This window comes from Apium graveolens, chromosome 6 (genome assembly GCF_009905375.1).
Source record: "Apium graveolens cultivar Ventura chromosome 6, ASM990537v1, whole genome shotgun sequence".
NCBI classification, from domain to species: Eukaryota; Viridiplantae; Streptophyta; class Magnoliopsida; order Apiales; family Apiaceae; genus Apium; species Apium graveolens.
Genome location: NC_133652.1, coordinates 125,888,691 through 125,897,129, shown reverse-complemented (window position 1 = coordinate 125,897,129; position 8,439 = coordinate 125,888,691). Strand labels below are relative to the sequence as shown.

The 8,439-nt window shown below is 38.5% G+C and overlaps 1 non-coding gene across 1 annotated transcript; it reads left to right on the top strand.

Moving 5' to 3' along the window:
* The first annotated feature begins 1,142 nt into the window (after positions 1-1,142).
* Positions 1,143-1,249, top strand: LOC141669537 (small nucleolar RNA R71). The gene has a single exon (XR_012553811.1). It is a non-coding gene; the product is annotated as a small nucleolar RNA R71 (small nucleolar RNA).
* The last annotated feature ends 7,190 nt before the right edge of the window (positions 1,250-8,439 follow it).

The following is an 8,439-nucleotide window of genomic DNA, read 5'->3' as shown; positions in this document are numbered from 1 at the left end:
GTAGCACGGCGCTGCATTCTTCCGTTAAAGCAATGGTCTCAAGGTCATCCAGTTTCACCTTCCTTGAAAGAATATTCTTCATAAACTTCGCATAACTAGGCTTTTGCTCCAGAGCCTCAGCGAAAGGTATATTGATATGAAGTTTCTTGAACACCTCCAGAAACTTACCGAACTGCTTATCCAGCTTTTGTTATTGCAATCTCTTAGGGAAAGGTGGTGGATGATAGAGCTGTTTCTCCCCTGTATTACCCTCAGGCAGAGTGTGTTCAACAGTAGTCTTCATTGGTTCCGCCGCTTTCTCCTTTTGCTTAGCTTCTTCATCTTTAACTTCAGCTTCTCCTTCTTTTGCCTTTTCAGCATCAGCAACTTTCCCAGACCTTAAGGTAATAGCCTTGACTTGCTCTTTAGCTTCCTTCCTACCAGGTACTTTCGTGTCACTGGGAAGTGTTCCAGGTTGACGATTGAGCACTAGATTAGCTATTTGACCGATTTGATTTTCCAAGGTCTTGATAGAAACCGCCTGACTCTTGCACAACAGCTTAAGTTCCTCAAAATCAGCACTAGTAGGTGCAGCTGCACTTCCCTATTGAGGATATGATTGCCTTTGAGCATACTGTTGTGGTTGCTAGAATCCAGGTGGATTGAACTGTTTACTCACACCTTGCTGATATGGTGGCTGAATAGCATTCTGATTATTACCCCAGCTGAAATTTGGATGATTTCTGTTGTTAGGATGATAAGTAGATGGCACAGGCTGCTGTTGTCGCTGATAATTGTTCACATACGGAACATATTCGTTGACGAGAGAACACTGATCCGTAGCATGAGAACCTGCACAAAGCTCACAGACCATAGCTATTTGATTGACTCCATAGGTAGCTAGAGAATCGACCTTCATAGACAGCGCTTGGAGCTGCGCTGCAATAGCGGTGGCTGTATCGACTTCCAGAATACCTGCTACCTTCCCAGGCATCATCCTCTGAGTTGGATTTTGATGCTCATTTGCAGCCATAGTCTCGATAAAATTATAAGCCTTAGTATAGCTTTTGGCCCACAAGGCGCCTCCAGCTGCTGCATCGAGCATGGGCCGAGATTGGGCCCCCAAACCATTATAGAAACCAGTGATCACCATCCAATCGGGCATTCCATGATGTGGACACTTTCTCAACATTTCCTTGTAGCGTTCCCAAGCTTCACACATAGATTATGTAGGTTGCTGCGCAAACTGAGTAAGAGCACTCCTCATAGCAGCAGTCTTTGCCATTGGATAAAACTTCACCAGAAACTTTTGCGCAAGATCTTGCCAAGTAGTGATGGACCCAGCTGGTTCAGAATGTAACCAGTCCTTAGCTTTATCCCTCAGTGAGAATGGGAAAAGCCTCAGCTTGATAGCCTCATCAGTCATGCCATTATATTTGAAAGTACTGCAGATCTCGACAAAATTCCTTATGTGCATGTTGGGGTCTTCAGTCGCAGCTCCTCCAAAAGAAACAGAATTCTGCACCATTTGAATAGTGCCCGGCTTGATTTCAAAGATGTTAGCTTGAATAGCCGGATGAAGAATGTTTGACTGAATGTCATCAATTTTAGGCCGAGAAAAGTCCATAAGAGCTGGATCGGCCGGAACAATACGATCACCCATGATTACTGGTTCTTTCTGCTCACTTCCTGAATCCGAATCTTCAAAATCTATCTTTTTCGGAATATCAAGAACTTTGTCTATCTCCTCAGCTGTATCTAAAGTCCTCTTGCGAGTACGAGAATGAGTTTGCATAAACGCTCGCTAAAGTACCTGAAACATAACTGGAAACAATAAGTAACAAAAACGTCTTAATCACTGAGTCCTAACGACCAATGATGGTAAGTACATAAATTAAAAAAATACGCCGAGTCCCCGGCAGCGGCGCCAAAAACTTGTTAGGGCGAAAACACGCGCTAATAACACACGCAAGTATACTTGTTCGCAAGTAATATAGAATACTTTCTACTTCGTTCCCACAGAGACTCAGACTAATTATGTTCAATTAAACTCACTCACCAATGTATGATTATTTCTCAATGTTAAGACAATAATACTTAGATTTTGATTAACTAATTATTAACTACAATTAACTACTAAAATTAACCACTTAATTAACACTTCGAATTAACAATATTAAAACACTCATGAGATCACAACTTCATTACTACTTCCTTCAATAGTTATTGTCATTACCCTTAGCATGCAACAGTGATGATATTAATCGAATAACACGAAACTGATAAAAGCCAACTTTCATTGTACTAATACCTTTCTACCAAACATCCACAATTAAGATAGAAGTTGAATAGGCATCAATTATGTTGAGTCCCTATATGTCTACAGAAATTGACAACATAATGATTTAAGCACAAGTTATTCCTTTTGACTACACAGGGCGAATAAAACGTTTAGAGTTACCCACTAATCATGCAACATCATACATGAACCTATGCTAGCATGGCAAGTTCTAAATCTCGAGATCCACCGTCGCTTCACAAGAGATTAACACCCTATCTTATATGTTCGCGATGCACATAAGACGAATACGCACAACCAATACTAGATATCATACAATCATCACACACTAAGGTATTAAAAAATTAACTAAAGAATTCCATATTAAATCCGTTACGACCCCATGATCACGATTAGCCCATGTTAGCACTTATCGTCATCATGGGTTCATATGAAAACATGATAAATAAACACAAGATAATAATAACTAAACTAATTATATTAAACCAGAGTACGTCGCAAGAGTAAATAGGTTCAAAAGCAAGAAAACTAGCATCCAACGTTACAACGAAATAAAGAATCACAAGAAAATATGCTTCATCTTCGTTGCGGTGTGCTAAAACGTTCTTCTTCCTTATCTCCTTCTCTCCTTGCTTAATACAACCATTCAACCTTGTGAAAACGTCTCTGAATCTACTTATATAGAAGTCCCATAAAACTCAGATTACACAGAAGTTGGAAGCCAAACAGAAATAGAAGTCTGAAATAATTTATCTAATTTCCCGACCCTGTGCGGCCGCTCAGCATAGCTGAGCGGGCGCTCAGCTTCCTGTGCGGCCGCTCAGCATAGCTGAGCGGGCGCTCAGACCCCTACTGGATTTTTTCTGAGTTTGCCCCGTTTTTTGCTGTAATCTGCTTCTCTCTTCCCTCTCGCAATGCTAAACACGTGCCAAGGCTTATTCTTGATGATTACTCCCCGAAATGCAACTATTACCCTGAAATGCACAAATACTAGAAAAACGCATCAAATACACAAAATACTTGATTTCAAGAGACCAATTTAAGCCATTTTAAGACGTTCTAAGTGGTATAAAATGCCACTTATCACACACACAGTGCAAACTGGTGCTAAAGACCCAGTCACTGCACCATCTCAAAGTCAGATTGATGTGGCTCCAATAAATGTGGAGTCACAGCCAAAATCTCTCATAATTGAAGCACCTAATACACCAAACTCTCCAAAACACTCACTAGATGTTGGCATGATAAACATATCATTTCCAAATTCTCCATCTTTAACTCTCTTGGAGAAGCCAAAAATCCAAGCAAGTGAGCATCTCCTTTTAGGTGATTTGTTGGCTCACTTGCCATTTCTTTCTGAGTCTATTGAGACATCTTTGCCAAAATTTTCATCAATCTGCACAGATTCTACAATAGTCTCCACTCCAAACTCATTCATTTCTTCTATCCTGATGGATATTCTTCATCCGTCGTGTAGTGACTGTATCCCGACGGATAAGCCTAACAGCATTCATCCGTCGGATAGCGAAACTACTATCCCGATGGATATTTCTCATCCGTCGGGTGTCTCTGTACAACTTCAAATTTCTTCAATTCTTACGAGTGCAGAAGAGTTATTAGTAGTACAATCACTCTTAGGACTGAGGGAAGGGAGTGAATTGAGTGAGATTCTGGGTTGCTCCCAGGAAAACGGAGAGAAAAAGAGTGAACAAATGCAGTCCATTTCTTCAGGATTGGCAAAAGTGAGTGAGAGGAGTCCCACCTTAGATGGTGAGGGTGTGAGGGTGGGAAGCCAAGGGGAGCCCTTGATGCAAGAAAAGAGAGATCATGAGAGAAAAGCAGGTACAGGAGAAATAAGGGTGGACATCATTGTTAGTGATTCAATGAATGTCAATGAGGCAAACAGAGAGGATCTATCTCAGCATAGTCAAGCTGTTATAGATTCCACTTCTTTGGATGTTGAGAAATTTACTCATCCTGTTCCAGCATATTAACTTTTGGCTGGACAGGGCAATGAAAGTGCAGAAAGGATGCTGAATTTGGTGCACACTACTCAATTTATGCAAAGGGCAAAGGATGCTATCACAGCTATGCCCTCTACAGCTGGTGATGACATTGATTATGAAGCTGGTGGATCAGAAGAATTATTTGGTGATGATAGTGAAGAGGAATCACTGGACATAGGAGGAGAAGTAGGCCCTAGTTCCAAATCTGGTATGCCATCTTGGGCATTTTCAAAACAATGTGATGAACATTATTTCAAGACCACCCTCATTCAACTCATAAGTCAGACACAATCTGCTCTTTAATCCACAATAAATGCCAACACCAAGAAGATCCTACAAGCATACCTTGCTTCTCTTCAATTACAACAAATCCAAGGCTTTCAACACAATCAGGATGTCACTTATATCAAAAGTGAAATTGATCAAATGAAAAAGGACATTTCTGAAAGATTGGATGCCAAACTTCCAGAAGCAACTATGATTGATATTAAGAGATAGCTAAGGAAGAACTCAGATCTTGATACTCAAGTAGATTCCCTGGATAAAAGAATGATTGTTATGGAAGCTTCTTTAACAGCTATTCATCTACATCAAGCACAACAAACAGACTTGCTTCAAAAGTTAGTGGTATCACAAACCTCTTCCTCTACTAAACTTGCTGATAACAAAAAGGGGAGAAAGAAAGTGATATTGTCCCAATCAGTCAAGAGGGATCAAGGAGTGAGGGGGAGCAGAAAGTGCTAAACATCCAAGTCAGCAAATTAATTGTGCCAACAATTGCTTTCACAAAGCCACCGACCATGGACAGTATTGATATCATAAATCTGGCAGCAGCAAAATTAAGCACAGATGACAAACTGCTAAAGATTGATATAGCAGCAGCTGAGAAGGAGTTAAAAGAAAAATGGAAAAAGATAGAGGCAGAAATTCAACAGAAGTTTGGGCCAATTCAGAAGCCAGACAAAACATTCACTCATCATTCCAAAGTCAAGAACATTTCTGTGAATGAAATGAGTATGAATTATTTGGAGAAAGGCCAAACATCTTGCATTAAATCTCCAAAAGCAGATTTTATCATGCAACCTAAAAGAAACTATTCAAACTTTTCAGACAAGAATCCTATGGATACTGTGTATGAGACACCTAGGCCAGAAGAGAAGAAGCTGTTGTCTAGGTCAATTGCCTTTTACAAAGATCTAGCTGATTCAACACTCAAAAGAAGATTAGCCAAGATTTACCGAAATGGTAAGGAAATTTGTGTGGTGGTCGGACACCCCATGTTTGTGGAAGCTAAGAAGGAAGAGAAAGAAAGAATCAGGAAAGAAAAGAAGCAAGCTGCTCTGGATGCTAAAAAGCTTAAACAAAAGAAGAAGCAAGCTGTTATCTTGGCCAACCTTCAAGCTGTAAAAACCACAACAGAAATTCCTGTACAACCAACTATAATTGTTGAACCTAAGGATCTGAAAGTGCAAGAAGAACCACAGTAGAAAAGAAGATTCAAATACAAACTCCATTCCAAGAGGAAATTGAACTTTAGTGATGAGGAAATGGAAGACCACATTTCCAAAATGTCCACAACTACAACTCAAACATCAAAACCCTCAGTGGTATTTAAAGAATTCAAGGTGGTGGATCCAACTAGGAATATACATGGTGAGCCCATAATTCCAAAGGATGAGCCAGAGGACTGGGATAGTTTGCCTATTCCTGAGCTAAACTTTCCTATCTTCAAGACAAAGAAGACAAAGACAAGAGCTAGCAAGAAAGTGAAACTAATGATTCTAAAATCCAAGACCCTAGTCAAATCTAATCCACAGTCAATAAAAGAGATATGTTGTACATCTGTGTCATCAAAGAGTTTTCTGACATTAACCTCTACTTAGATGAACTGGAAGAAGTTAGAGGAATTGATGATCACAGACATCTCCCTGAAAGACTGGTATTCAAATCCAAGGGAGGAAAAGAGATCATATGGCCACTTCACAGGATTCTTCTAGAAAGCCATTTTGTGCTAATAAAGATCTAATCATCTTTCAAAAAGAACTTTGAATACCATGTTACTGCTAGAAGATTAGTTCTAAAGAAGATTGAGGAACTGAGGAGTAATAGAGCCAAAGATGCACTTCCAAAAACTCTATCTATTCCCTTCACAGGAAAGAGAGTGCATTTGAGGCCTTATTGGTTGATGGAATTCAGGGATGAAAGGGAGTTAAAAGATTTTTCAGATTGGAGGACCAATTGAGTATCTCTAGCAATGAAACTCTATTGGAAATGCAAGGAATGCTAGATTTCTCAGAAGCTGATGAACTTGAATTCCACAGACAACTCCAAAACCAGATAGAAGAGAACAACAGGAGGCTTGGGAAGAAACCTAGACAATCAAGGAAATAGACTTATCTACTCAGACTAGAGGAGCACCTCGATAATGATCGTGAGTTATTCTTTGTATACTTTGTATTGTTCAATTTTCAGTAAATTTGCAGAATTGTCAGTTTTATCTACTATTTTCAATCTATATTTTTAGGAGTGTTTTGTTATAATCAAGTTTCTATTAATTTATAGTTACAATTCCAGTAGACATAAATTGGGGGAGATTGTTAGGAATATATTGTGAACTTGATGATAAACCATACAAAACACCTTGGTAGATTTAACTTAGTGAATTTTGTAGCACTCGACGGGTGATTAAATATAGTCCCGATGGATGATTCACTATAGTCCCGACAGATGATGATTTGATATCCATCGAGTGAGTGGCTTATTTAATAATAAGTATTATAGCACATTTTTGCAAACAACTTTGTGTAGATTCTGTAGGAGCTTAGAAGTCATGTTGACTACTAGTAGATATGCAGAATAGGTTGATTAATTGTAAATAGGAGATGTCTTGTAATTCTGAATAAATGAAATGGAGTCAAGTGTCAAATAGCTACCTGACAGATGATCAACAAAGCTACCCGACGGATGATCAACAAAGCTACCCGATGGATAACAAGAATGTACCCGACGAATGATCAATCTAAATATCTGTTGACAGTGACAACACAGTCACATATGTTGGGTGTTTGCAAAAGGAATGTGGCAGCCTGTTTAGAAGGAAATTCAGAACAAAGATGCATTACCATTTTCATGCTATTATGAAGATATTCAAGGATGCTGGAATAGAGTAATGAAGCAGCATGGAGTTAGACTTGATAGGTTTTGTTTTATTATCTTGTCTTATTACCATGTAAATTTGGTGATATATAAACCAAGTGTAGCTAGTAGAACAAACTCAACTAAGCAAACATATTTAGAAGAGAAATAGAAAAAGCTGTACCTGTCAAGAATTTCTCTGTAGTTTGTTTGTTTAACTTGTACAGCAGCTGTGAGCCAATTTGAGCTTCACAGAGTTCTTAAATCAATATATATATCTCTGGTGGATACATTCAAATCCACCAGAAAGTTTTAAAGACTTGTATTTTTATCACTTTTTGTTTGATTATTTAATCCTTTCATTCCGCACTTTGCAAATCAAACACTGTTATATATTTATCAAAGTAGAACAGTTTTTAATAAATCTCAAAAAGAAGAAAGAATTACATTCAACCCCCATTATGTAATTCTTGTTGTATTTTTAGGGAATAATAAGAATCCTTCTGTGATGAAGCGTGGAAAAAGAGCAAAGAGAGACTTGAATCTAATTTGGTTGAAGGACTTTCAAAGGATGTGGATTCGATGGATGATGAATGTTATCCATCGAATGATCAAAAGAATTATATGTCGAAAGACAAGGAACTACATTCGTTGATTAATTGTAAGCCAGTTAGCAAAGCCAAGCTAGCTAAATTAAATGAGAAATATGGATCAGATTCTAAGAACTTTTTTCCAGGAAAAACAAGTCAAGTGAAAAAGGACAAGAGAGTCAATGTAGGACATCTGTCAATCAAGCAATTGAATGACAGATTAGAGAAAATTGAGGTTAAAATGGAATCTAAAAGGAAAAATTATAGGATTGGGAAAGTAGGAATTAACAAACATAACAATTACACACCTGATAAATATACACCTAAAAAAATCTGTGTGAAGTGTGGTAGTGATAATCATTTATCTGTTAATTGCAAACTTTCTGTGCCTGCTCCCATGTCTGCACCTCATTCATTTCCCAGTATGCCT